The sequence below is a fragment of the Dipodomys merriami genome, unplaced genomic scaffold, assembly GCF_024711535.1.
Source record: "Dipodomys merriami isolate MVZ:Mamm:240054 unplaced genomic scaffold, mDipMer1.0.p SCAF_1521, whole genome shotgun sequence".
NCBI lineage: Eukaryota > Metazoa > Chordata > Mammalia > Rodentia > Heteromyidae > Dipodomys > Dipodomys merriami.
The window spans coordinates 117,427-143,808 of record NW_027202851.1 but is presented as its reverse complement, the minus strand read 5'-3'; the positions used below and the strand labels follow the sequence as shown (position 1 = coordinate 143,808).

Here is a 26,382-nt window from a genome sequence, read left to right as displayed (position 1 = left end):
CTGGACACAGATCCACCACACCCACTCCGTCCTCTCAGAGGGGCTTGACAGCCTTCCTCCTGGAGACTGTCTACCCTCTTCCTGCTGGGGTCACTTGGGACGGGGAGGGAAAGGATCTAGGCTGCTCATAGGCAGCAGCAGGCCCATAGGTGGCCAAGGAAGGGCGCCATTGATGTGCCTTTGCAAGGACGCTGATGCCCCTGAAGCTATCCTGGCTGTGTCGGTCCCTTTGCCCCAGCAGTCCAGCGCCCACTGAGTGTCCTGAGTGCCTTGAGATCTTGTCAGGCCTCTGGGTGTTCACTCTCTGTGCCTTGTGTGAGTCACTTGCACAGGGATCATTGGGGAGGGTACAGGGCTGTGGGAAGGGTCCAGGCACTAATGCCCACCATCCACCCAGTGCCAGATGTCCCTGTTCTCTCCACTGCAGAAGGCCAAGGCAACACCCCTGTAGGGGGTGCACAGCCAAGGTGGGGTCCAGGAGATGTGGGCAGCTGGGCCACATGCCTGTCAAATCCCAGCCCTCCTGGGCAACACTACCTGAAGAACCTCTGCTGCCTCCTGCCTCCTGTCCCCTGTGCCCTCCAGAGGTCTGTAGTTGGCACGGAAAGGCCTCAGGCATTCCAGTAACTAGGGAGACACAGGGGAGCAGGAGAGTTAGTGTGGGACAGGGAAAGAGACAGGAAGGGGCCCACAGTGACCCCAGGAGAGGCAGGGAGAGGGAAGAGACAGAGAGAGCCCAACACACGAGAAGCCAGATAGAAACAAGTGGAGAGACAGGGACAGAGGAAGAGCTGGAGGGAAGGGTGAAGATGAAGGCGTGAGATGAGCAGGCACTGGGACACTGTGAGATGCCTTTGCAGTGCTGGGCCTCAGAAAGAGAATGGAGGCAAGAGTGTGGGTAGGCAGGAGGAGGTGGATTCCTTGTTGGGTTGGTCCAGGGTAGGGCGGGGTCAGCAAGAGGTGGGGCTGACAGTCCTGTGCTCAGTGGCTAGAGAGGCCCAGGGGTCAGGGGCAGCAGAGCTGTGGTGAGGGGCAAGGTAGAGGTGGAGTGTTGGGATGGGGTTGGGGTGTCAGGCAGCTAAAAGTGAAGGTGCTGGCAGGCGGGGGTTGTGTGTCCAGCTGGCAGGAGTCAGGAGGCTGCAGGCAGGGGATGGCTGTGTCCCTGAGGAGCTTGTGTGGGTGGCAGTGTGTCCAGGAGGGAGCAGCAGGGCTGTGTGCCTTGGAGGTGTGAGGTCCCAAAGGCTCAAGCAAGGCTCTGCTGGGTTTTGCCTTGGAGGCTTGGGGACGCGGCCTGGCCAGGTAGAACAGGGCGTGGCTGCGTGTCTGTGTGTGTTTGCCAAAAGCTTCAGGCACTTCTTCCTTCGAGCCGGAATCGAACCAGCGACCTAAGGATGGCCGTGGCTGGGTGTCCAGTCTACAGTCCTCCGCTCTACCAACTGAGCTATCGAAGGGTGTGCTCGGTTGTGGGCTGGCTGCTTGGTCTTTGTGGCTAGCAGGGAGGCCAGGTGTGTCCCTGGAAAGCAGCAGGTCTCTAGAGACTGACTGAGTCTGGTTGGGAACCTGCCCAGCCTCCCTTGGGCCCGCCCCCAAGGCCTCCTGGGAGCTGCCAGCTCTCCAGTCTGGGACCTGGGAAGCCCAGGGAGCCCTGCTAGTAGCACTGGCACTGCTGACAGAGGTGGCTGCTCATTGCTGGTGCTAGGGGTGCTGCTGCAGAGGGGTCAGGGGAGTCAAAGCAGGAGGAGGATCTGGAGGTTAGAGGAGGAGGAGGAGGAGGTGCAGCAGGAGGAGTAGGAGGAGGGGGAGGAGGAGGAGGAGGAGGAGAAGGAGGAGGAGGAGGAGGAGGAGGAGGAGGAGGAGCAGCAGCAGCAGCAGCAGCAGCAGCAGCAGCAGCAGCAGGAGGGGCTGGAAGAGCAGGAGGAGCTGGAGGAGCAGCAGCACAAAGAGGAGAGGGAAAGGAGGAGGAAAGCAGGAGGAAAGGGGGAGGAAGGGCAATGCTCTGGGTGGGCTTGCTGGTCAGCCAGCGGGACACTTAAGAAGAGGGGAGACGTCATTGAGTCAACCTTCAGGGCGCTCAGCTGCGCCCCTTGGCCAGAAAGCAGAACATGAGTGGGTGAGGAAGGAGGACTGCTGTTGAGGAGAGAAAAAAGGCTGGCAGGGGAGGCAAGGGTCAGGTAGGAGAGACCAAACAAAGGGAAGGCAGGGCAAAGAAAGCTGGAGCAGGGCAGGGTGGGGACAGGGGAGGAGCTGAGAGGAGAGGGGAGGGGAGGCGAGGGGAGGGCATGGGACAGGAGAGGAGGCAAGGGAAGGCATCCAGAGATGCCATCTCCTCCCACCATCAGGGAGTCCTGTTGGCCATACAGTCAGAATGGGGCTTTCCTCCACAGACTTCTTTCTCCATGCATTCCAGGACCTTCCAGCCCAACATTGTACTGTATTGAGGGCACAAGGAGACATGCTGGAAAACCACCCACAGAGGTCCTGGGTTTGCTTGGGTCAACGGGCTAGGGGCACCCAGGACTTTGCCAGGCCTCTGGGGTAGGAGCCAGATGCATGAGGTGGGGTTGGAAGAGACACCCACCCTCCCCCTCCCCCCCTCCCCCCAAAGACAGACACCCCTTTTCTCCCCTGCCATCCTCCACAATGGGACTCAGAATCCATTGCCAGAGGGAGCACTGCGTTCCCTGAGCTTGTAGCTGGTCATGTGGTCATGCCAGCAGTGTGTCAGGCTGGTTTCAGTTCCCGCCTTGCGTCCCTGTACCCAGGGTGCCCGGACCCTCTGCTGACTGTCCCAGCCGCCCAGACTAAACAGAGGTGCCCAAGAGAGACCGGCTGTTGCCAGCTACTCTGAAAGGAACTGAACTCCCACTGGCTTGGTGGCCACTACCCCCAAAGCAAGGTGGTCGGGAAGGCACCTGGGTCAAGGTGACTTTATCACAAGCAGCCCACTTTCCTCCCCAACCTTAGCTCCCCCTCACTCCTTCTCTCCCCATGCCCCAAGGCTACAAAGATCAGGACCCTGGCACCACACTCCATCTGGCAAGAAGCCAGGAAAGCGCTGGCTGCCCCATGAGGCTCTGCCTCCAAGGTTCCAAATGTGGTGACTCCTAGCCTAGAGGGTCAACATCCATGCAGGGTGACTTCAGCACACGTCACGTTAGGCACATCCAGCCATCTCCAGGGCCAAGCTGAGTCTGGGCATGCTGTCACCCAAGGTTGGGGCCTCTTCCTGCACCTGGGATCCCTTCACCTTCGTGGCTTGATGGGGGGAAGCGGAAGGAGTAGATGGAGGACAAGGGGTTGGTGGTAGAACCTTGGCATGTGAAGGTCACAGCTGCTCCGGAAGTCATAGATGCTCCTAACATCTCTTGTGCCAACTCTCTTCTAAACACCACTGATGGGAGCGAGTGTTTGGAAGGAGAGGCACTGGAGGGAGTGTGTATGTGTGGAGGTGGGGTGGGAGCATCCCCTTCTCTGCCCTAGCTTGGGAAGTCTAGGTTCCTTAGCGCTACCCGTGGGTGTGTGTCCTGTCTGTGTCCAGCTTCCTGTGTCCATGAGGTGTGTGGAGACTGCTCCAGAGGACCCTTCTTCTGGGAGCACTGGACACAGATCCACCACACCCACTCCGTCCTCTCAGAGGGGCTTGACAGCCTTCCTCCTGGAGACTGTCTACCCTCTTCCTGCTGGGGTCACTTGGGACGGGGAGGGAAAGGATCTAGGCTGCTCATAGGCAGCAGCAGGCCCATAGGTGGCCAAGGAAGGGCGCCATTGATGTGCCTTTGCAAGGACGCTGATGCCCCTGAAGCTATCCTGGCTGTGTCGGTCCCTTTGCCCCAGCAGTCCAGCGCCCACTGAGTGTCCTGAGTGCCTTGAGATCTTGTCAGGCCTCTGGGTGTTCACTCTCTGTGCCTTGTGTGAGTCACTTGCACAGGGATCATTGGGGAGGGTACAGGGCTGTGGGAAGGGTCCAGGCACTAATGCCCACCATCCACCCAGTGCCAGATGTCCCTGTTCTCTCCACTGCAGAAGGCCAAGGCAACACCCCTGTAGGGGGTGCACAGCCAAGGTGGGGTCCAGGAGATGTGGGCAGCTGGGCCACATGCCTGTCAAATCCCAGCCCTCCTGGGCAACACTACCTGAAGAACCTCTGCTGCCTCCTGCCTCCTGTCCCCTGTGCCCTCCAGAGGTCTGTAGTTGGCACGGAAAGGCCTCAGGCATTCCAGTAACTAGGGAGACACAGGGGAGCAGGAGAGTTAGTGTGGGACAGGGAAAGAGACAGGAAGGGGCCCACAGTGACCCCAGGAGAGGCAGGGAGAGGGAAGAGACAGAGAGAGCCCAACACACGAGAAGCCAGATAGAAACAAGTGGAGAGACAGGGACAGAGGAAGAGCTGGAGGGAAGGGTGAAGATGAAGGCGTGAGATGAGCAGGCACTGGGACACTGTGAGATGCCTTTGCAGTGCTGGGCCTCAGAAAGAGAATGGAGGCAAGAGTGTGGGTAGGCAGGAGGAGGTGGATTCCTTGTTGGGTTGGTCCAGGGTAGGGCGGGGTCAGCAAGAGGTGGGGCTGACAGTCCTGTGCTCAGTGGCTAGAGAGGCCCAGGGGTCAGGGGCAGCAGAGCTGTGGTGAGGGGCAAGGTAGAGGTGGAGTGTTGGGATGGGGTTGGGGTGTCAGGCAGCTAAAAGTGAAGGTGCTGGCAGGCGGGGGTTGTGTGTCCAGCTGGCAGGAGTCAGGAGGCTGCAGGCAGGGGATGGCTGTGTCCCTGAGGAGCTTGTGTGGGTGGCAGTGTGTCCAGGAGGGAGCAGCAGGGCTGTGTGCCTTGGAGGTGTGAGGTCCCAAAGGCTCAAGCAAGGCTCTGCTGGGTTTTGCCTTGGAGGCTTGGGGACGCGGCCTGGCCAGGTAGAACAGGGCGTGGCTGCGTGTCTGTGTGTGTTTGCCAAAAGCTTCAGGCACTTCTTCCTTCGAGCCGGAATCGAACCAGCGACCTAAGGATGGCCGTGGCTGGGTGTCCAGTCTACAGTCCTCCGCTCTACCAACTGAGCTATCGAAGGGTGTGCTCGGTTGTGGGCTGGCTGCTTGGTCTTTGTGGCTAGCAGGGAGGCCAGGTGTGTCCCTGGAAAGCAGCAGGTCTCTAGAGACTGACTGAGTCTGGTTGGGAACCTGCCCAGCCTCCCTTGGGCCCGCCCCCAAGGCCTCCTGGGAGCTGCCAGCTCTCCAGTCTGGGACCTGGGAAGCCCAGGGAGCCCTGCTAGTAGCACTGGCACTGCTGACAGAGGTGGCTGCTCATTGCTGGTGCTAGGGGTGCTGCTGCAGAGGGGTCAGGGGAGTCAAAGCAGGAGGAGGATCTGGAGGTTAGAGGAGGAGGAGGAGGAGGTGCAGCAGGAGGAGTAGGAGGAGGGGGAGGAGGAGGAGGAGGAGGAGAAGGAGGAGGAGGAGGAGGAGGAGGAGGAGGAGGAGCAGCAGCAGCAGCAGCAGCAGCAGCAGCAGCAGCAGCAGGAGGGGCTGGAAGAGCAGGAGGAGCTGGAGGAGCAGCAGCACAAAGAGGAGAGGGAAAGGAGGAGGAAAGCAGGAGGAAAGGGGGAGGAAGGGCAATGCTCTGGGTGGGCTTGCTGGTCAGCCAGCGGGACACTTAAGAAGAGGGGAGACGTCATTGAGTCAACCTTCAGGGCGCTCAGCTGCGCCCCTTGGCCAGAAAGCAGAACATGAGTGGGTGAGGAAGGAGGACTGCTGTTGAGGAGAGAAAAAAGGCTGGCAGGGGAGGCAAGGGTCAGGTAGGAGAGACCAAACAAAGGGAAGGCAGGGCAAAGAAAGCTGGAGCAGGGCAGGGTGGGGACAGGGGAGGAGCTGAGAGGAGAGGGGAGGGGAGGCGAGGGGAGGGCATGGGACAGGAGAGGAGGCAAGGGAAGGCATCCAGAGATGCCATCTCCTCCCACCATCAGGGAGTCCTGTTGGCCATACAGTCAGAATGGGGCTTTCCTCCACAGACTTCTTTCTCCATGCATTCCAGGACCTTCCAGCCCAACATTGTACTGTATTGAGGGCACAAGGAGACATGCTGGAAAACCACCCACAGAAGTCCTGGGTTTGCTTGGGTCAACGGGCTAGGGGCACCCAGGACTTTGCCAGGCCTCTGGGGTAGGAGCCAGATGCATGAGGTGGGGTTGGAAGAGACACCCACCCTCCCCCTCCCCCCCTCCCCCCAAAGACAGACACCCCTTTTCTCCCCTGCCATCCTCCACAATGGGACTCAGAATCCATTGCCAGAGGGAGCACTGCGTTCCCTGAGCTTGTAGCTGGTCATGTGGTCATGCCAGCAGTGTGTCAGGCTGGTTTCAGTTCCCGCCTTGCGTCCCTGTACCCAGGGTGCCCGGACCCTCTGCTGACTGTCCCAGCCGCCCAGACTAAACAGAGGTGCCCAAGAGAGACCGGCTGTTGCCAGCTACTCTGAAAGGAACTGAACTCCCACTGGCTTGGTGGCCACTACCCCCAAAGCAAGGTGGTCGGGAAGGCACCTGGGTCAAGGTGACTTTATCACAAGCAGCCCACTTTCCTCCCCAACCTTAGCTCCCCCTCACTCCTTCTCTCCCCATGCCCCAAGGCTACAAAGATCAGGACCCTGGCACCACACTCCATCTGGCAAGAAGCCAGGAAAGCGCTGGCTGCCCCATGAGGCTCTGCCTCCAAGGTTCCAAATGTGGTGACTCCTAGCCTAGAGGGTCAACATCCATGCAGGGTGACTTCAGCACACGTCACGTTAGGCACATCCAGCCATCTCCAGGGCCAAGCTGAGTCTGGGCATGCTGTCACCCAAGGTTGGGGCCTCTTCCTGCACCTGGGATCCCTTCACCTTCGTGGCTTGATGGGGGGAAGCGGAAGGAGTAGATGGAGGACAAGGGGTTGGTGGTAGAACCTTGGCATGTGAAGGTCACAGCTGCTCCGGAAGTCATAGATGCTCCTAACATCTCTTGTGCCAACTCTCTTCTAAACACCACTGATGGGAGCGAGTGTTTGGAAGGAGAGGCACTGGAGGGAGTGTGTATGTGTGGAGGTGGGGTGGGAGCATCCCCTTCTCTGCCCTAGCTTGGGAAGTCTAGGTTCCTTAGCGCTACCCGTGGGTGTGTGTCCTGTCTGTGTCCAGCTTCCTGTGTCCATGAGGTGTGTGGAGACTGCTCCAGAGGACCCTTCTTCTGGGAGCACTGGACACAGATCCACCACACCCACTCCGTCCTCTCAGAGGGGCTTGACAGCCTTCCTCCTGGAGACTGTCTACCCTCTTCCTGCTGGGGTCACTTGGGACGGGGAGGGAAAGGATCTAGGCTGCTCATAGGCAGCAGCAGGCCCATAGGTGGCCAAGGAAGGGCGCCATTGATGTGCCTTTGCAAGGACGCTGATGCCCCTGAAGCTATCCTGGCTGTGTCGGTCCCTTTGCCCCAGCAGTCCAGCGCCCACTGAGTGTCCTGAGTGCCTTGAGATCTTGTCAGGCCTCTGGGTGTTCACTCTCTGTGCCTTGTGTGAGTCACTTGCACAGGGATCATTGGGGAGGGTACAGGGCTGTGGGAAGGGTCCAGGCACTAATGCCCACCATCCACCCAGTGCCAGATGTCCCTGTTCTCTCCACTGCAGAAGGCCAAGGCAACACCCCTGTAGGGGGTGCACAGCCAAGGTGGGGTCCAGGAGATGTGGGCAGCTGGGCCACATGCCTGTCAAATCCCAGCCCTCCTGGGCAACACTACCTGAAGAACCTCTGCTGCCTCCTGCCTCCTGTCCCCTGTGCCCTCCAGAGGTCTGTAGTTGGCACGGAAAGGCCTCAGGCATTCCAGTAACTAGGGAGACACAGGGGAGCAGGAGAGTTAGTGTGGGACAGGGAAAGAGACAGGAAGGGGCCCACAGTGACCCCAGGAGAGGCAGGGAGAGGGAAGAGACAGAGAGAGCCCAACACACGAGAAGCCAGATAGAAACAAGTGGAGAGACAGGGACAGAGGAAGAGCTGGAGGGAAGGGTGAAGATGAAGGCGTGAGATGAGCAGGCACTGGGACACTGTGAGATGCCTTTGCAGTGCTGGGCCTCAGAAAGAGAATGGAGACAAGAGTGTGGGTAGGCAGGAGGAGGTGGATTCCTTGTTGGGTTGGTCCAGGGTAGGGCGGGGTCAGCAAGAGGTGGGGCTGACAGTCCTGTGCTCAGTGGCTAGAGAGGCCCAGGGGTCAGGGGCAGCAGAGCTGTGGTGAGGGGCAAGGTAGAGGTGGAGTGTTGGGATGGGGTTGGGGTGTCAGGCAGCTAAAAGTGAAGGTGCTGGCAGGCGGGGGTTGTGTGTCCAGCTGGCAGGAGTCAGGAGGCTGCAGGCAGGGGATGGCTGTGTCCCTGAGGAGCTTGTGTGGGTGGCAGTGTGTCCAGGAGGGAGCAGCAGGGCTGTGTGCCTTGGAGGTGTGAGGTCCCAAAGGCTCAAGCAAGGCTCTGCTGGGTTTTGCCTTGGAGGCTTGGGGACGCGGCCTGGCCAGGTAGAACAGGGCGTGGCTGCGTGTCTGTGTGTGTTTGCCAAAAGCTTCAGGCACTTCTTCCTTCGAGCCGGAATCGAACCAGCGACCTAAGGATGGCCGTGGCTGGGTGTCCAGTCTACAGTCCTCCGCTCTACCAACTGAGCTATCGAAGGGTGTGCTCGGTTGTGGGCTGGCTGCTTGGTCTTTGTGGCTAGCAGGGAGGCCAGGTGTGTCCCTGGAAAGCAGCAGGTCTCTAGAGACTGACTGAGTCTGGTTGGGAACCTGCCCAGCCTCCCTTGGGCCCGCCCCCAAGGCCTCCTGGGAGCTGCCAGCTCTCCAGTCTGGGACCTGGGAAGCCCAGGGAGCCCTGCTAGTAGCACTGGCACTGCTGACAGAGGTGGCTGCTCATTGCTGGTGCTAGGGGTGCTGCTGCAGAGGGGTCAGGGGAGTCAAAGCAGGAGGAGGATCTGGAGGTTAGAGGAGGAGGAGGAGGAGGTGCAGCAGGAGGAGTAGGAGGAGGGGGAGGAGGAGGAGGAGGAGGAGAAGGAGGAGGAGGAGGAGGAGGAGGAGGAGGAGGAGGAGGAGGAGGAGCAGCAGCAGCAGCAGCAGCAGCAGCAGCAGCAGCAGCAGCAGGAGGGGCTGGAAGAGCAGGAGGAGCTGGAGGAGCAGCAGCACAAAGAGGAGAGGGAAAGGAGGAGGAAAGCAGGAGGAAAGGGGGAGGAAGGGCAATGCTCTGGGTGGGCTTGCTGGTCAGCCAGCGGGACACTTAAGAAGAGGGGAGACGTCATTGAGTCAACCTTCAGGGCGCTCAGCTGCGCCCCTTGGCCAGAAAGCAGAACATGAGTGGGTGAGGAAGGAGGACTGCTGTTGAGGAGAGAAAAAAGGCTGGCAGGGGAGGCAAGGGTCAGGTAGGAGAGACCAAACAAAGGGAAGGCAGGGCAAAGAAAGCTGGAGCAGGGCAGGGTGGGGACAGGGGAGGAGCTGAGAGGAGAGGGGAGGGGAGGCGAGGGGAGGGCATGGGACAGGAGAGGAGGCAAGGGAAGGCATCCAGAGATGCCATCTCCTCCCACCATCAGGGAGTCCTGTTGGCCATACAGTCAGAATGGGGCTTTCCTCCACAGACTTCTTTCTCCATGCATTCCAGGACCTTCCAGCCCAACATTGTACTGTATTGAGGGCACAAGGAGACATGCTGGAAAACCACCCACAGAGGTCCTGGGTTTGCTTGGGTCAACGGGCTAGGGGCACCCAGGACTTTGCCAGGCCTCTGGGGTAGGAGCCAGATGCATGAGGTGGGGTTGGAAGAGACACTCTCCCTCCCCCTCCCCCCCTCCCCCCTCCCCCCAAAGACAGACACCCCTTTTCTCCCCTGCCATCCTCCACAATGGGACTCAGAATCCATTGCCAGAGGGAGCACTGCGTTCCCTGAGCTTGTAGCTGGTCATGTGGTCATGCCAGCAGTGTGTCAGGCTGGTTTCAGTTCCCGCCTTGCGTCCCTGTACCCAGGGTGCCCGGACCCTCTGCTGACTGTCCCAGCCGCCCAGACTAAACAGAGGTGCCCAAGAGAGACCGGCTGTTGCCAGCTACTCTGAAAGGAACTGAACTCCCACTGGCTTGGTGGCCACTACCCCCAAAGCAAGGTGGTCGGGAAGGCACCTGGGTCAAGGTGACTTTATCACAAGCAGCCCACTTTCCTCCCCACCCTTAGCTCCCCCTCACTCCTTCTCTCCCCATGCCCCAAGGCTACAAAGATCAGGACCCTGGCACCACACTCCATCTGGCAAGAAGCCAGGAAAGCGCTGGCTGCCCCATGAGGCTCTGCCTCCAAGGTTCCAAATGTGGTGACTCCTAGCCTAGAGGGTCAACATCCATGCAGGGTGACTTCAGCACACGTCACGTTAGGCACATCCAGCCATCTCCAGGGCCAAGCTGAGTCTGGGCATGCTGTCACCCAAGGTTGGGGCCTCTTCCTGCACCTGGGATCCCTTCACCTTCGTGGCTTGATGGGGGGAAGCGGAAGGAGTAGATGGAGGACAAGGGGTTGGTGGTAGAACCTTGGCATGTGAAGGTCACAGCTGCTCCGGAAGTCATAGATGCTCCTAACATCTCTTGTGCCAACTCTCTTCTAAACACCACTGATGGGAGCGAGTGTTTGGAAGGAGAGGCACTGGAGGGAGTGTGTATGTGTGGAGGTGGGGTGGGAGCATCCCCTTCTCTGCCCTAGCTTGGGAAGTCTAGGTTCCTTAGCGCTACCCGTGGGTGTGTGTCCTGTCTGTGTCCAGCTTCCTGTGTCCATGAGGTGTGTGGAGACTGCTCCAGAGGACCCTTCTTCTGGGAGCACTGGACACAGATCCACCACACCCACTCCGTCCTCTCAGAGGGGCTTGACAGCCTTCCTCCTGGAGACTGTCTACCCTCTTCCTGCTGGGGTCACTTGGGACGGGGAGGGAAAGGATCTAGGCTGCTCATAGGCAGCAGCAGGCCCATAGGTGGCCAAGGAAGGGCGCCATTGATGTGCCTTTGCAAGGACGCTGATGCCCCTGAAGCTATCCTGGCTGTGTCGGTCCCTTTGCCCCAGCAGTCCAGCGCCCACTGAGTGTCCTGAGTGCCTTGAGATCTTGTCAGGCCTCTGGGTGTTCACTCTCTGTGCCTTGTGTGAGTCACTTGCACAGGGATCATTGGGGAGGGTACAGGGCTGTGGGAAGGGTCCAGGCACTAATGCCCACCATCCACCCAGTGCCAGATGTCCCTGTTCTCTCCACTGCAGAAGGCCAAGGCAACACCCCTGTAGGGGGTGCACAGCCAAGGTGGGGTCCAGGAGATGTGGGCAGCTGGGCCACATGCCTGTCAAATCCCAGCCCTCCTGGGCAACACTACCTGAAGAACCTCTGCTGCCTCCTGCCTCCTGTCCCCTGTGCCCTCCAGAGGTCTGTAGTTGGCACGGAAAGGCCTCAGGCATTCCAGTAACTAGGGAGACACAGGGGAGCAGGAGAGTTAGTGTGGGACAGGGAAAGAGACAGGAAGGGGCCCACAGTGACCCCAGGAGAGGCAGGGAGAGGGAAGAGACAGAGAGAGCCCAACACACGAGAAGCCAGATAGAAACAAGTGGAGAGACAGGGACAGAGGAAGAGCTGGAGGGAAGGGTGAAGATGAAGGCGTGAGATGAGCAGGCACTGGGACACTGTGAGATGCCTTTGCAGTGCTGGGCCTCAGAAAGAGAATGGAGGCAAGAGTGTGGGTAGGCAGGAGGAGGTGGATTCCTTGTTGGGTTGGTCCAGGGTAGGGCGGGGTCAGCAAGAGGTGGGGCTGACAGTCCTGTGCTCAGTGGCTAGAGAGGCCCAGGGGTCAGGGGCAGCAGAGCTGTGGTGAGGGGCAAGGTAGAGGTGGAGTGTTGGGATGGGGTTGGGGTGTCAGGCAGCTAAAAGTGAAGGTGCTGGCAGGCGGGGGTTGTGTGTCCAGCTGGCAGGAGTCAGGAGGCTGCAGGCAGGGGATGGCTGTGTCCCTGAGGAGCTTGTGTGGGTGGCAGTGTGTCCAGGAGGGAGCAGCAGGGCTGTGTGCCTTGGAGGTGTGAGGTCCCAAAGGCTCAAGCAAGGCTCTGCTGGGTTTTGCCTTGGAGGCTTGGGGACGCGGCCTGGCCAGGTAGAACAGGGCGTGGCTGCGTGTCTGTGTGTGTTTGCCAAAAGCTTCAGGCACTTCTTCCTTCGAGCCGGAATCGAACCAGCGACCTAAGGATGGCCGTGGCTGGGTGTCCAGTCTACAGTCCTCCGCTCTACCAACTGAGCTATCGAAGGGTGTGCTCGGTTGTGGGCTGGCTGCTTGGTCTTTGTGGCTAGCAGGGAGGCCAGGTGTGTCCCTGGAAAGCAGCAGGTCTCTAGAGACTGACTGAGTCTGGTTGGGAACCTGCCCAGCCTCCCTTGGGCCCGCCCCCAAGGCCTCCTGGGAGCTGCCAGCTCTCCAGTCTGGGACCTGGGAAGCCCAGGGAGCCCTGCTAGTAGCACTGGCACTGCTGACAGAGGTGGCTGCTCATTGCTGGTGCTAGGGGTGCTGCTGCAGAGGGGTCAGGGGAGTCAAAGCAGGAGGAGGATCTGGAGGTTAGAGGAGGAGGAGGAGGAGGTGCAGCAGGAGGAGTAGGAGGAGGGGGAGGAGGAGGAGGAGGAGGAGAAGGAGGAGGAGGAGGAGGAGGAGGAGGAGGAGGAGCAGCAGCAGCAGCAGCAGCAGCAGCAGCAGCAGCAGCAGGAGGGGCTGGAAGAGCAGGAGGAGCTGGAGGAGCAGCAGCACAAAGAGGAGAGGGAAAGGAGGAGGAAAGCAGGAGGAAAGGGGGAGGAAGGGCAATGCTCTGGGTGGGCTTGCTGGTCAGCCAGCGGGACACTTAAGAAGAGGGGAGACGTCATTGAGTCAACCTTCAGGGCGCTCAGCTGCGCCCCTTGGCCAGAAAGCAGAACATGAGTGGGTGAGGAAGGAGGACTGCTGTTGAGGAGAGAAAAAAGGCTGGCAGGGGAGGCAAGGGTCAGGTAGGAGAGACCAAACAAAGGGAAGGCAGGGCAAAGAAAGCTGGAGCAGGGCAGGGTGGGGACAGGGGAGGAGCTGAGAGGAGAGGGGAGGGGAGGCGAGGGGAGGGCATGGGACAGGAGAGGAGGCAAGGGAAGGCATCCAGAGATGCCATCTCCTCCCACCATCAGGGAGTCCTGTTGGCCATACAGTCAGAATGGGGCTTTCCTCCACAGACTTCTTTCTCCATGCATTCCAGGACCTTCCAGCCCAACATTGTACTGTATTGAGGGCACAAGGAGACATGCTGGAAAACCACCCACAGAGGTCCTGGGTTTGCTTGGGTCAACGGGCTAGGGGCACCCAGGACTTTGCCAGGCCTCTGGGGTAGGAGCCAGATGCATGAGGTGGGGTTGGAAGAGACACCCACCCTCCCCCTCCCCCCCTCCCCCCAAAGACAGACACCCCTTTTCTCCCCTGCCATCCTCCACAATGGGACTCAGAATCCATTGCCAGAGGGAGCACTGCGTTCCCTGAGCTTGTAGCTGGTCATGTGGTCATGCCAGCAGTGTGTCAGGCTGGTTTCAGTTCCCGCCTTGCGTCCCTGTACCCAGGGTGCCCGGACCCTCTGCTGACTGTCCCAGCCGCCCAGACTAAACAGAGGTGCCCAAGAGAGACCGGCTGTTGCCAGCTACTCTGAAAGGAACTGAACTCCCACTGGCTTGGTGGCCACTACCCCCAAAGCAAGGTGGTCGGGAAGGCACCTGGGTCAAGGTGACTTTATCACAAGCAGCCCACTTTCCTCCCCAACCTTAGCTCCCCCTCACTCCTTCTCTCCCCATGCCCCAAGGCTACAAAGATCAGGACCCTGGCACCACACTCCATCTGGCAAGAAGCCAGGAAAGCGCTGGCTGCCCCATGAGGCTCTGCCTCCAAGGTTCCAAATGTGGTGACTCCTAGCCTAGAGGGTCAACATCCATGCAGGGTGACTTCAGCACACGTCACGTTAGGCACATCCAGCCATCTCCAGGGCCAAGCTGAGTCTGGGCATGCTGTCACCCAAGGTTGGGGCCTCTTCCTGCACCTGGGATCCCTTCACCTTCGTGGCTTGATGGGGGGAAGCGGAAGGAGTAGATGGAGGACAAGGGGTTGGTGGTAGAACCTTGGCATGTGAAGGTCACAGCTGCTCCGGAAGTCATAGATGCTCCTAACATCTCTTGTGCCAACTCTCTTCTAAACACCACTGATGGGAGCGAGTGTTTGGAAGGAGAGGCACTGGAGGGAGTGTGTATGTGTGGAGGTGGGGTGGGAGCATCCCCTTCTCTGCCCTAGCTTGGGAAGTCTAGGTTCCTTAGCGCTACCCGTGGGTGTGTGTCCTGTCTGTGTCCAGCTTCCTGTGTCCATGAGGTGTGTGGAGACTGCTCCAGAGGACCCTTCTTCTGGGAGCACTGGACACAGATCCACCACACCCACTCCGTCCTCTCAGAGGGGCTTGACAGCCTTCCTCCTGGAGACTGTCTACCCTCTTCCTGCTGGGGTCACTTGGGACGGGGAGGGAAAGGATCTAGGCTGCTCATAGGCAGCAGCAGGCCCATAGGTGGCCAAGGAAGGGCGCCATTGATGTGCCTTTGCAAGGACGCTGATGCCCCTGAAGCTATCCTGGCTGTGTCGGTCCCTTTGCCCCAGCAGTCCAGCGCCCACTGAGTGTCCTGAGTGCCTTGAGATCTTGTCAGGCCTCTGGGTGTTCACTCTCTGTGCCTTGTGTGAGTCACTTGCACAGGGATCATTGGGGAGGGTACAGGGCTGTGGGAAGGGTCCAGGCACTAATGCCCACCATCCACCCAGTGCCAGATGTCCCTGTTCTCTCCACTGCAGAAGGCCAAGGCAACACCCCTGTAGGGGGTGCACAGCCAAGGTGGGGTCCAGGAGATGTGGGCAGCTGGGCCACATGCCTGTCAAATCCCAGCCCTCCTGGGCAACACTACCTGAAGAACCTCTGCTGCCTCCTGCCTCCTGTCCCCTGTGCCCTCCAGAGGTCTGTAGTTGGCACGGAAAGGCCTCAGGCATTCCAGTAACTAGGGAGACACAGGGGAGCAGGAGAGTTAGTGTGGGACAGGGAAAGAGACAGGAAGGGGCCCACAGTGACCCCAGGAGAGGCAGGGAGAGGGAAGAGACAGAGAGAGCCCAACACACGAGAAGCCAGATAGAAACAAGTGGAGAGACAGGGACAGAGGAAGAGCTGGAGGGAAGGGTGAAGATGAAGGCGTGAGATGAGCAGGCACTGGGACACTGTGAGATGCCTTTGCAGTGCTGGGCCTCAGAAAGAGAATGGAGGCAAGAGTGTGGGTAGGCAGGAGGAGGTGGATTCCTTGTTGGGTTGGTCCAGGGTAGGGCGGGGTCAGCAAGAGGTGGGGCTGACAGTCCTGTGCTCAGTGGCTAGAGAGGCCCAGGGGTCAGGGGCAGCAGAGCTGTGGTGAGGGGCAAGGTAGAGGTGGAGTGTTGGGATGGGGTTGGGGTGTCAGGCAGCTAAAAGTGAAGGTGCTGGCAGGCGGGGGTTGTGTGTCCAGCTGGCAGGAGTCAGGAGGCTGCAGGCAGGGGATGGCTGTGTCCCTGAGGAGCTTGTGTGGGTGGCAGTGTGTCCAGGAGGGAGCAGCAGGGCTGTGTGCCTTGGAGGTGTGAGGTCCCAAAGGCTCAAGCAAGGCTCTGCTGGGTTTTGCCTTGGAGGCTTGGGGACGCGGCCTGGCCAGGTAGAACAGGGCGTGGCTGCGTGTCTGTGTGTGTTTGCCAAAAGCTTCAGGCACTTCTTCCTTCGAGCCGGAATCGAACCAGCGACCTAAGGATGGCCGTGGCTGGGTGTCCAGTCTACAGTCCTCCGCTCTACCAACTGAGCTATCGAAGGGTGTGCTCGGTTGTGGGCTGGCTGCTTGGTCTTTGTGGCTAGCAGGGAGGCCAGGTGTGTCCCTGGAAAGCAGCAGGTCTCTAGAGACTGACTGAGTCTGGTTGGGAACCTGCCCAGCCTCCCTTGGGCCCGCCCCCAAGGCCTCCTGGGAGCTGCCAGCTCTCCAGTCTGGGACCTGGGAAGCCCAGGGAGCCCTGCTAGTAGCACTGGCACTGCTGACAGAGGTGGCTGCTCATTGCTGGTGCTAGGGGTGCTGCTGCAGAGGGGTCAGGGGAGTCAAAGCAGGAGGAGGATCTGGAGGTTAGAGGAGGAGGAGGAGGAGGTGCAGCAGGAGGAGTAGGAGGAGGGGGAGGAGGAGGAGGAGGAGGAGAGAGGAGGAGGAGGAGGAGGAGGAGGAGGAGGAGGAGCAGCAGCAGCAGCAGCAGCAGCAGCAGCAGCAGCAGCAGGAGGGGCTGGAAGAGCAGGAGGAGCTGGAGGAGCAGCAGCACAAAGAGGAGAGGCGAAAGGAGGAGGAAAGCAGGAGGAAAGGGGGAGGAAGGGCAATGCTCTGGGTGGGCTTGCTGGTCAGCCAGCGGGACACTTAAGAAGAGGGGAGACGTCATTGAGTCAACCTTCAGGGCGCTCAGCTGCGCCCCTTGGCCAGAAAGCAGAACATGAGTGGGTGAGGAAGGAGGACTGCTGTTGAGGAGAGAAAAAAGGCTGGCAGGGGAGGCAAGGGTCAGGTAGGAGAGACCAAACAAAGGGAAGGCAGGGCAAAGAAAGCTGGAGCAGGGCAGGGTGGGGACAGGGGAGGAGCTGAGAGGAGAGGGGAGGGGAGGCGAGGGGAGGGCATGGGACAGGAGAGGAGGCAAGGGAAGGCATCCAGAGATGCCATCTCCTCCCACCATCAGGGAGTCCTGTTGGCCATACAGTCAGAATGGGGTTTCCTCCACAGACTTCTTTCTCCATGCATTCCAGGACCTTCCAGCCCAACATTGTACTGTATTGAGGGCACAAGGAGACATGCTGGAAAACCACCCACAGAAGTCCTGGGTTTGCTTGGGTCAACGGGCTAGGGGCACCCAGGACTTTGCCAGGCCTCTGGGGTAGGAGCCAGATGCATGAGGTGGGGTTGGAAGAGACACCCACCCTCCCCCTCCCCCCCTCCCCCCAAAGACAGACACCCCTTTTCTCCCCTGCCATCCTCCACAATGGGACTCAGAATCCATTGCCAGAGGGAGCACTGCGTTCCCTGAGCTTGTAGCTGGTCATGTGGTCATGCCAGCAGTGTGTCAGGCTGGTTTCAGTTCCCGCCTTGCGTCCCTGTACCCAGGGTGCCCGGACCCTCTGCTGACTGTCCCAGCCGCCCAGACTAAACAGAGGTGCCCAAGAGAGACCGGCTGTTGCCAGCTACTCTGAAAGGAACTGAACTCCCACTGGCTTGGTGGCCACTACCCCCAAAGCAAGGTGGTCGGGAAGGCACCTGGGTCAAGGTGACTTTATCACAAGCAGCCCACTTTCCTCCCCAACCTTAGCTCCCCCTCACTCCTTCTCTCCCCATGCCCCAAGGCTACAAAGATCAGGACCCTGGCACCACACTCCATCTGGCAAGAAGCCAGGAAAGCGCTGGCTGCCCCATGAGGCTCTGCCTCCAAGGTTCCAAATGTGGTGACTCCTAGCCTAGAGGGTCAACATCCATGCAGGGTGACTTCAGCACACGTCACGTTAGGCACATCCAGCCATCTCCAGGGCCAAGCTGAGTCTGGGCATGCTGTCACCCAAGGTTGGGGCCTCTTCCTGCACCTGGGATCCCTTCACCTTCGTGGCTTGATGGGGGGAAGCGGAAGGAGTAGATGGAGGACAAGGGGTTGGTGGTAGAACCTTGGCATGTGAAGGTCACAGCTGCTCCGGAAGTCATAGATGCTCCTAACATCTCTTGTGCCAACTCTCTTCTAAACACCACTGATGGGAGCGAGTGTTTGGAAGGAGAGGCACTGGAGGGAGTGTGTATGTGTGGAGGTGGGGTGGGAGCATCCCCTTCTCTGCCCTAGCTTGGGAAGTCTAGGTTCCTTAGCGCTACCCGTGGGTGTGTGTCCTGTCTGTGTCCAGCTTCCTGTGTCCATGAGGTGTGTGGAGACTGCTCCAGAGGACCCTTCTTCTGGGAGCACTGGACACAGATCCACCACACCCACTCCGTCCTCTCAGAGGGGCTTGACAGCCTTCCTCCTGGAGACTGTCTACCCTCTTCCTGCTGGGGTCACTTGGGACGGGGAGGGAAAGGATCTAGGCTGCTCATAGGCAGCAGCAGGCCCATAGGTGGCCAAGGAAGGGCGCCATTGATGTGCCTTTGCAAGGACGCTGATGCCCCTGAAGCTATCCTGGCTGTGTCGGTCCCTTTGCCCCAGCAGTCCAGCGCCCACTGAGTGTCCTGAGTGCCTTGAGATCTTGTCAGGCCTCTGGGTGTTCACTCTCTGTGCCTTGTGTGAGTCACTTGCACAGGGATCATTGGGGAGGGTACAGGGCTGTGGGAAGGGTCCAGGCACTAATGCCCACCATCCACCCAGTGCCAGATGTCCCTGTTCTCTCCACTGCAGAAGGCCAAGGCAACACCCCTGTAGGGGGTGCACAGCCAAGGTGGGGTCCAGGAGATGTGGGCAGCTGGGCCACATGCCTGTCAAATCCCAGCCCTCCTGGGCAACACTACCTGAAGAACCTCTGCTGCCTCCTGCCTCCTGTCCCCTGTGCCCTCCAGAGGTCTGTAGTTGGCACGGAAAGGCCTCAGGCATTCCAGTAACTAGGGAGACACAGGGGAGCAGGAGAGTTAGTGTGGGACAGGGAAAGAGACAGGAAGGGGCCCACAGTGACCCCAGGAGAGGCAGGGAGAGGGAAGAGACAGAGAGAGCCCAACACACGAGAAGCCAGATAGAAACAAGTGGAGAGACAGGGACAGAGGAAGAGCTGGAGGGAAGGGTGAAGATGAAGGCGTGAGATGAGCAGGCACTGGGACACTGTGAGATGCCTTTGCAGTGCTGGGCCTCAGAAAGAGAATGGAGACAAGAGTGTGGGTAGGCAGGAGGAGGTGGATTCCTTGTTGGGTTGGTCCAGGGTAGGGCGGGGTCAGCAAGAGGTGGGGCTGACAGTCCTGTGCTCAGTGGCTAGAGAGGCCCAGGGGTCAGGGGCAGCAGAGCTGTGGTGAGGGGCAAGGTAGAGGTGGAGTGTTGGGATGGGGTTGGGGTGTCAGGCAGCTAAAAGTGAAGGTGCTGGCAGGCGGGGGTTGTGTGTCCAGCTGGCAGGAGTCAGGAGGCTGCAGGCAGGGGATGGCTGTGTCCCTGAGGAGCTTGTGTGGGTGGCAGTGTGTCCAGGAGGGAGCAGCAGGGCTGTGTGCCTTGGAGGTGTGAGGTCCCAAAGGCTCAAGCAAGGCTCTGCTGGGTTTTGCCTTGGAGGCTTGGGGACGCGGCCTGGCCAGGTAGAACAGGGCGTGGCTGCGTGTCTGTGTGTGTTTGCCAAAAGCTTCAGGCACTTCTTCCTTCGAGCCGGAATCGAACCAGCGACCTAAGGATGGCCGTGGCTGGGTGTCCAGTCTACAGTCCTCCGCTCTACCAACTGAGCTATCGAAGGGTGTGCTCGGTTGTGGGCTGGCTGCTTGGTCTTTGTGGCTAGCAGGGAGGCCAGGTGTGTCCCTGGAAAGCAGCAGGTCTCTAGAGACTGACTGAGTCTGGTTGGGAACCTGCCCAGCCTCCCTTGGGCCCGCCCCCAAGGCCTCCTGGGAGCTGCCAGCTCTCCAGTCTGGGACCTGGGAAGCCAGGGAGCCCTGCTAGTAGCACTGGCACTGCTGACAGAGGTGGCTGCTCATTGCTGGTGCTAGGGGTGCTGCTGCAGAGGGGTCAGGGGAGTCAAAGCAGGAGGAGGATCTGGAGGTTAGAGGAGGAGGAGGAGGAGGTGCAGCAGGAGGAGTAGGAGGAGGGGGAGGAGGAGGAGGAGGAGGAGAAGGAGGAGGAGGAGGAGGAGGAGGAGGAGGAGGAGGAGGAGGAGGAGCAGCAGCAGCAGCAGCAGCAGCAGCAGCAGCAGCAGCAGCAGGAGGGGCTGGAAGAGCAGGAGGAGCTGGAGGAGCAGCAGCACAAAGAGGAGAGGGAAAGGAGGAGGAAAGCAGGAGGAAAGGGGGAGGAAGGGCAATGCTCTGGGTGGGCTTGCTGGTCAGCCAGCGGGACACTTAAGAAGAGGGGAGACGTCATTGAGTCAACCTTCAGGGCGCTCAGCTGCGCCCCTTGGCCAGAAAGCAGAACATGAGTGGGTGAGGAAGGAGGACTGCTGTTGAGGAGAGAAAAAAGGCTGGCAGGGGAGGCAAGGGTCAGGTAGGAGAGACCAAACAAAGGGAAGGCAGGGCAAAGAAAGCTGGAGCAGGGCAGGGTGGGGACAGGGGAGGAGCTGAGAGGAGAGGGGAGGGGAGGCGAGGGGAGGGCATGGGACAGGAGAGGAGGCAAGGGAAGGCATCCAGAGATGCCATCTCCTCCCACCATCAGGGAGTCCTGTTGGCCATACAGTCAGAATGGGGCTTTCCTCCACAGACTTCTTTCTCCATGCATTCCAGGACCTTCCAGCCCAACATTGTACTGTATTGAGGGCACAAGGAGACATGCTGGAAAACCACCCACAGAGGTCCTGGGTTTGCTTGGGTCAACGGGCTAGGGGCACCCAGGACTTTGCCAGGCCTCTGGGGTAGGAGCCAGATGCATGAGGTGGGGTTGGAAGAGACACTCTCCCTCCCCCTCCCCCCCTCCCCCCTCCCCCCAAAGACAGACACCCCTTTTCTCCCCTGCCATCCTCCACAATGGGACTCAGAATCCATTGCCAGAGGGAGCACTGCGTTCCCTGAGCTTGTAGCTGGTCATGTGGTCATGCCAGCAGTGTGTCAGGCTGGTTTCAGTTCCCGCCTTGCGTCCCTGTACCCAGGGTGCCCGGACCCTCTGCTGACTGTCCCAGCCGCCCAGACTAAACAGAGGTGCCCAAGAGAGACCGGCTGTTGCCAGCTACTCTGAAAGGAACTGAACTCCCACTGGCTTGGTGGCCACTACCCCCAAAGCAAGGTGGTCGGGAAGGCACCTGGGTCAAGGTGACTTTATCACAAGCAGCCCACTTTCCTCCCCACCCTTAGCTCCCCCTCACTCCTTCTCTCCCCATGCCCCAAGGCTACAAAGATCAGGACCCTGGCACCACACTCCATCTGGCAAGAAGCCAGGAAAGCGCTGGCTGCCCCATGAGGCTCTGCCTCCAAGGTTCCAAATGTGGTGACTCCTAGCCTAGAGGGTCAACATCCATGCAGGGTGACTTCAGCACACGTCACGTTAGGCACATCCAGCCATCTCCAGGGCCAAGCTGAGTCTGGGCATGCTGTCACCCAAGGTTGGGGCCTCTTCCTGCACCTGGGATCCCTTCACCTTCGTGGCTTGATGGGGGGAAGCGGAAGGAGTAGATGGAGGACAAGGGGTTGGTGGTAGAACCTTGGCATGTGAAGGTCACAGCTGCTCCGGAAGTCATAGATGCTCCTAACATCTCTTGTGCCAACTCTCTTCTAAACACCACTGATGGGAGCGAGTGTTTGGAAGGAGAGGCACTGGAGGGAGTGTGTATGTGTGGAGGTGGGGTGGGAGCATCCCCTTCTCTGCCCTAGCTTGGGAAGTCTAGGTTCCTTAGCGCTACCCGTGGGTGTGTGTCCTGTCTGTGTCCAGCTTCCTGTGTCCATGAGGTGTGTGGAGACTGCTCCAGAGGACCCTTCTTCTGGGAGCACTGGACACAGATCCACCACACCCACTCCGTCCTCTCAGAGGGGCTTGACAGCCTTCCTCCTGGAGACTGTCTACCCTCTTCCTGCTGGGGTCACTTGGGACGGGGAGGGAAAGGATCTAGGCTGCTCATAGGCAGCAGCAGGCCCATAGGTGGCCAAGGAAGGGCGCCATTGATGTGCCTTTGCAAGGACGCTGATGCCCCTGAAGCTATCCTGGCTGTGTCGGTCCCTTTGCCCCAGCAGTCCAGCGCCCACTGAGTGTCCTGAGTGCCTTGAGATCTTGTCAGGCCTCTGGGTGTTCACTCTCTGTGCCTTGTGTGAGTCACTTGCACAGGGATCATTGGGGAGGGTACAGGGCTGTGGGAAGGGTCCAGGCACTAATGCCCACCATCCACCCAGTGCCAGATGTCCCTGTTCTCTCCACTGCAGAAGGCCAAGGCAACACCCCTGTAGGGGGTGCACAGCCAAGGTGGGGTCCAGGAGATGTGGGCAGCTGGGCCACATGCCTGTCAAATCCCAGCCCTCCTGGGCAACACTACCTGAAGAACCTCTGCTGCCTCCTGCCTCCTGTCCCCTGTGCCCTCCAGAGGTCTGTAGTTGGCACGGAAAGGCCTCAGGCATTCCAGTAACTAGGGAGACACAGGGGAGCAGGAGAGTTAGTGTGGGACAGGGAAAGAGACAGGAAGGGGCCCACAGTGACCCCAGGAGAGGCAGGGAGAGGGAAGAGACAGAGAGAGCCCAACACACGAGAAGCCAGATAGAAACAAGTGGAGAGACAGGGACAGAGGAAGAGCTGGAGGGAAGGGTGAAGATGAAGGCGTGAGATGAGCAGGCACTGGGACACTGTGAGATGCCTTTGCAGTGCTGGGCCTCAGAAAGAGAATGGAGGCAAGAGTGTGGGTAGGCAGGAGGAGGTGGATTCCTTGTTGGGTTGGTCCAGGGTAGGGCGGGGTCAGCAAGAGGTGGGGCTGACAGTCCTGTGCTCAGTGGCTAGAGAGGCCCAGGGGTCAGGGGCAGCAGAGCTGTGGTGAGGGGCAAGGTAGAGGTGGAGTGTTGGGATGGGGTTGGGGTGTCAGGCAGCTAAAAGTGAAGGTGCTGGCAGGCGGGGGTTGTGTGTCCAGCTGGCAGGAGTCAGGAGGCTGCAGGCAGGGGATGGCTGTGTCCCTGAGGAGCTTGTGTGGGTGGCAGTGTGTCCAGGAGGGAGCAGCAGGGCTGTGTGCCTTGGAGGTGTGAGGTCCCAAAGGCTCAAGCAAGGCTCTGCTGGGTTTTGCCTTGGAGGCTTGGGGACGCGGCCTGGCCAGGTAGAACAGGGCGTGGCTGCGTGTCTGTGTGTGTTTGCCAAAAGCTTCAGGCACTTCTTCCTTCGAGCCAGAATCGAACCAGCGACCTAAGGATGGCCGTGGCTGGGTGTCCAGTCTACAGTCCTCCGCTCTACCAACTGAGCTATCGAAGGGTGTGCTTGGTTGTGGGCTGGCTGCTTGGTCTTTGTGGCTAGCAGGGAGGCCAGGTGTGTCCCTGGAAAGCAGCAGGTCTCTAGAGACTGACTGAGTCTGGTTGGGAACCTGCCCAGCCTCCCTTGGGCCCGCCCCCAAGGCCTCCTGGGAGCTGCCAGCTCTCCAGTCTGGGACCTGGGAAGCCCAGGGAGCCCTGCTAGTAGCACTGGCACTGCTGACAGAGGTGGCTGCTCATTGCTGGTGCTAGGGGTGCTGCTGCAGAGGGGTCAGGGGAGTCAAAGCAGGAGGAGGATCTGGAGATTAGAGGAGGAGGAGGAGGAGGTGCAGCAGGAGGAGTAGGAGGAGGGGGAGGAGGAGGAGGAGGAGGAGAAGGAGGAGGAGGAGGAGGAGGAGGAGGAGGAGGAGCAGCAGCAGCAGCAGCAGCAGCAGCAGCAGCAGCAGCAGGAGGGGCTGGAAGAGCAGGAGGAGCTGGAGGAGCAGCAGCACAAAGAGGAGAGGGAAAGGAGGAGGAAAGCAGGAGGAAAGGGGGAGGAAGGGCAATGCTCTGGGTGGGCTTGCTGGTCAGCCAGCGGGACACTTAAGAAGAGGGGAGACGTCATTGAGTCAACCTTCAGGGCGCTCAGCTGCGCCCCTTGGCCAGAAAGCAGAACATGAGTGGGTGAGGAAGGAGGACTGCTGTTGAGGAGAGAAAAAAGGCTGGCAGGGGAGGCAAGGGTCAGGTAGGAGAGACCAAACAAAGGGAAGGCAGGGCAAAGAAAGCTGGAGCAGGGCAGGGTGGGGACAGGGGAGGAGCTGAGAGGAGAGGGGAGGGGAGGCGAGGGGAGGGCATGGGACAGGAGAGGAGGCAAGGGAAGGCATCCAGAGATGCCATCTCCTCCCACCATCAGGGAGTCCTGTTGGCCATACAGTCAGAATGGGGCTTTCCTCCACAGACTTCTTTCTCCATGCATTCCAGGACCTTCCAGCCCAACATTGTACTGTATTGAGGGCACAAGGAGACATGCTGGAAAACCACCCACAGAAGTCCTGGGTTTGCTTGGGTCAACGGGCTAGGGGCACCCAGGACTTTGCCAGGCCTCTGGGGTAGGAGCCAGATGCATGAGGTGGGGTTGGAAGAGACACTCTCCCTCCCCCTCCCCCCCTCCCCCCTCCCCCCAAAGACAGACACCCCTTTTCTCCCCTGCCATCCTCCACAATGGGACTCAGAATCCATTGCCAGAGGGAGCACTGCGTTCCCTGAGCTTGTAGCTGGTCATGTGGTCATGCCAGCAGTGTGTCAGGCTGGTTTCAGTTCCCGCCTTGCGTCCCTGTACCCAGGGTGCCCGGACCCTCTGCTGACTGTCCCAGCCGCCCAGACTAAACAGAGGTGCCCAAGAGAGACCGGCTGTTGCCAGCTACTCTGAAAGGAACTGAACTCCCACTGGCTTGGTGGCCACTACCCCCAAAGCAAGGTGGTCGGGAAGGCACCTGGGTCAAGGTGACTTTATCACAAGCAGCCCACTTTCCTCCCCACCCTTAGCTCCCCCTCACTCCTTCTCTCCCCATGCCCCAAGGCTACAAAGATCAGGACCCTGGCACCACACTCCATCTGGCAAGAAGCCAGGAAAGCGCTGGCTGCCCCATGAGGCTCTGCCTCCAAGGTTCCAAATGTGGTGACTCCTAGCCTAGAGGGTCAACATCCATGCAGGGTGACTTCAGCACACGTCACGTTAGGCACATCCAGCCATCTCCAGGGCCAAGCTGAGTCTGGGCATGCTGTCACCCAAGGTTGGGGCCTCTTCCTGCACCTGGGATCCCTTCACCTTCGTGGCTTGATGGGGGGAAGCGGAAGGAGTAGATGGAGGACAAGGGGTTGGTGGTAGAACCTTGGCATGTGAAGGTCACAGCTGCTCCGGAAGTCATAGATGCTCCTAACATCTCTTGTGCCAACTCTCTTCTAAACACCACTGATGGGAGCGAGTGTTTGGAAGGAGAGGCACTGGAGGGAGTGTGTATGTGTGGAGGTGGGGTGGGAGCATCCCCTTCTCTGCCCTAGCTTGGGAAGTCTAGGTTCCTTAGCGCTACCCGTGGGTGTGTGTCCTGTCTGTGTCCAGCTTCCTGTGTCCATGAGGTGTGTGGAGACTGCTCCAGAGGACCCTTCTTCTGGGAGCACTGGACACAGATCCACCACACCCACTCCGTCCTCTCAGAGGGGCTTGACAGCCTTCCTCCTGGAGACTGTCTACCCTCTTCCTGCTGGGGTCACTTGGGACGGGGAGGGAAAGGATCTAGGCTGCTCATAGGCAGCAGCAGGCCCATAGGTGGCCAAGGAAGGGCGCCATTGATGTGCCTTTGCAAGGACGCTGATGCCCCTGAAGCTATCCTGGCTGTGTCGGTCCCTTTGCCCCAGCAGTCCAGCGCCCACTGAGTGTCCTGAGTGCCTTGAGATCTTGTCAGGCCTCTGGGTGTTCACTCTCTGTGCCTTGTGTGAGTCACTTGCACAGGGATCATTGGGGAGGGTACAGGGCTGTGGGAAGGGTCCAGGCACTAATGCCCACCATCCACCCAGTGCCAGATGTCCCTGTTCTCTCCACTGCAGAAGGCCAAGGCAACACCCCTGTAGGGGGTGCACAGCCAAGGTGGGGTCCAGGAGATGTGGGCAGCTGGGCCACATGCCTGTCAAATCCCAGCCCTCCTGGGCAACACTACCTGAAGAACCTCTGCTGCCTCCTGCCTCCTGTCCCCTGTGCCCTCCAGAGGTCTGTAGTTGGCACGGAAAGGCCTCAGGCATTCCAGTAACTAGGGAGACACAGGGGAGCAGGAGAGTTAGTGTGGGACAGGGAAAGAGACAGGAAGGGGCCCACAGTGACCCCAGGAGAGGCAGGGAGAGGGAAGAGACAGAGAGAGCCCAACACACGAGAAGCCAGATAGAAACAAGTGGAGAGACAGGGACAGAGGAAGAGCTGGAGGGAAGGGTGAAGATGAAGGCGTGAGATGAGCAGGCACTGGGACACTGTGAGATGCCTTTGCAGTGCTGGGCCTCAGAAAGAGAATGGAGGCAAGAGTGTGGGTAGGCAGGAGGAGGTGGATTCCTTGTTGGGTTGGTCCAGGGTAGGGCGGGGTCAGCAAGAGGTGGGGCTGACAGTCCTGTGCTCAGTGGCTAGAGAGGCCCAGGGGTCAGGGGCAGCAGAGCTGTGGTGAGGGGCAAGGTAGAGGTGGAGTGTTGGGATGGGGTTGGGGTGTCAGGCAGCTAAAAGTGAAGGTGCTGGCAGGCGGGGGTTGTGTGTCCAGCTGGCAGGAGTCAGGAGGCTGCAGGCAGGGGATGGCTGTG

General features: G+C 59.7%; 7 non-coding genes across 7 annotated transcripts; all 7 read right to left on the bottom strand.

Moving 5' to 3' along the window:
- Window positions 1-1,357: 1,357 nt before the first annotated feature.
- Window positions 1,358-1,451, bottom strand: Trnay-gua (transfer RNA tyrosine (anticodon GUA)). Its single transcript has 2 exons — window positions 1,415-1,451; window positions 1,358-1,393 (listed from the first exon to the last, which is right to left on the bottom strand). It is a non-coding gene; the product is annotated as a tRNA-Tyr (tRNA).
- A 3,502-nt stretch (window positions 1,452-4,953) lies between these two features.
- On the bottom strand, window positions 4,954-5,047 carry Trnay-gua (transfer RNA tyrosine (anticodon GUA)). Its single transcript has 2 exons — window positions 5,011-5,047; window positions 4,954-4,989 (listed from the first exon to the last, which is right to left on the bottom strand). It is a non-coding gene; the product is annotated as a tRNA-Tyr (tRNA).
- Window positions 5,048-8,549: 3,502 nt separating this feature from the next.
- On the bottom strand, window positions 8,550-8,643 carry Trnay-gua (transfer RNA tyrosine (anticodon GUA)). Its single transcript has 2 exons — window positions 8,607-8,643; window positions 8,550-8,585 (listed from the first exon to the last, which is right to left on the bottom strand). It is a non-coding gene; the product is annotated as a tRNA-Tyr (tRNA).
- A 3,524-nt stretch (window positions 8,644-12,167) lies between these two features.
- Trnay-gua (transfer RNA tyrosine (anticodon GUA)) lies at window positions 12,168-12,261 on the bottom strand. Its single transcript has 2 exons — window positions 12,225-12,261; window positions 12,168-12,203 (listed from the first exon to the last, which is right to left on the bottom strand). It is a non-coding gene; the product is annotated as a tRNA-Tyr (tRNA).
- Window positions 12,262-15,763: 3,502 nt separating this feature from the next.
- Trnay-gua (transfer RNA tyrosine (anticodon GUA)) lies at window positions 15,764-15,857 on the bottom strand. Its single transcript has 2 exons — window positions 15,821-15,857; window positions 15,764-15,799 (listed from the first exon to the last, which is right to left on the bottom strand). It is a non-coding gene; the product is annotated as a tRNA-Tyr (tRNA).
- Window positions 15,858-19,360: 3,503 nt separating this feature from the next.
- Window positions 19,361-19,454, bottom strand: Trnay-gua (transfer RNA tyrosine (anticodon GUA)). Its single transcript has 2 exons — window positions 19,418-19,454; window positions 19,361-19,396 (listed from the first exon to the last, which is right to left on the bottom strand). It is a non-coding gene; the product is annotated as a tRNA-Tyr (tRNA).
- A 3,523-nt stretch (window positions 19,455-22,977) lies between these two features.
- On the bottom strand, window positions 22,978-23,071 carry Trnay-gua (transfer RNA tyrosine (anticodon GUA)). The gene is made up of 2 exons: window positions 23,035-23,071; window positions 22,978-23,013 (listed from the first exon to the last, which is right to left on the bottom strand). It is a non-coding gene; the product is annotated as a tRNA-Tyr (tRNA).
- Window positions 23,072-26,382: the final 3,311 nt, after the last annotated feature.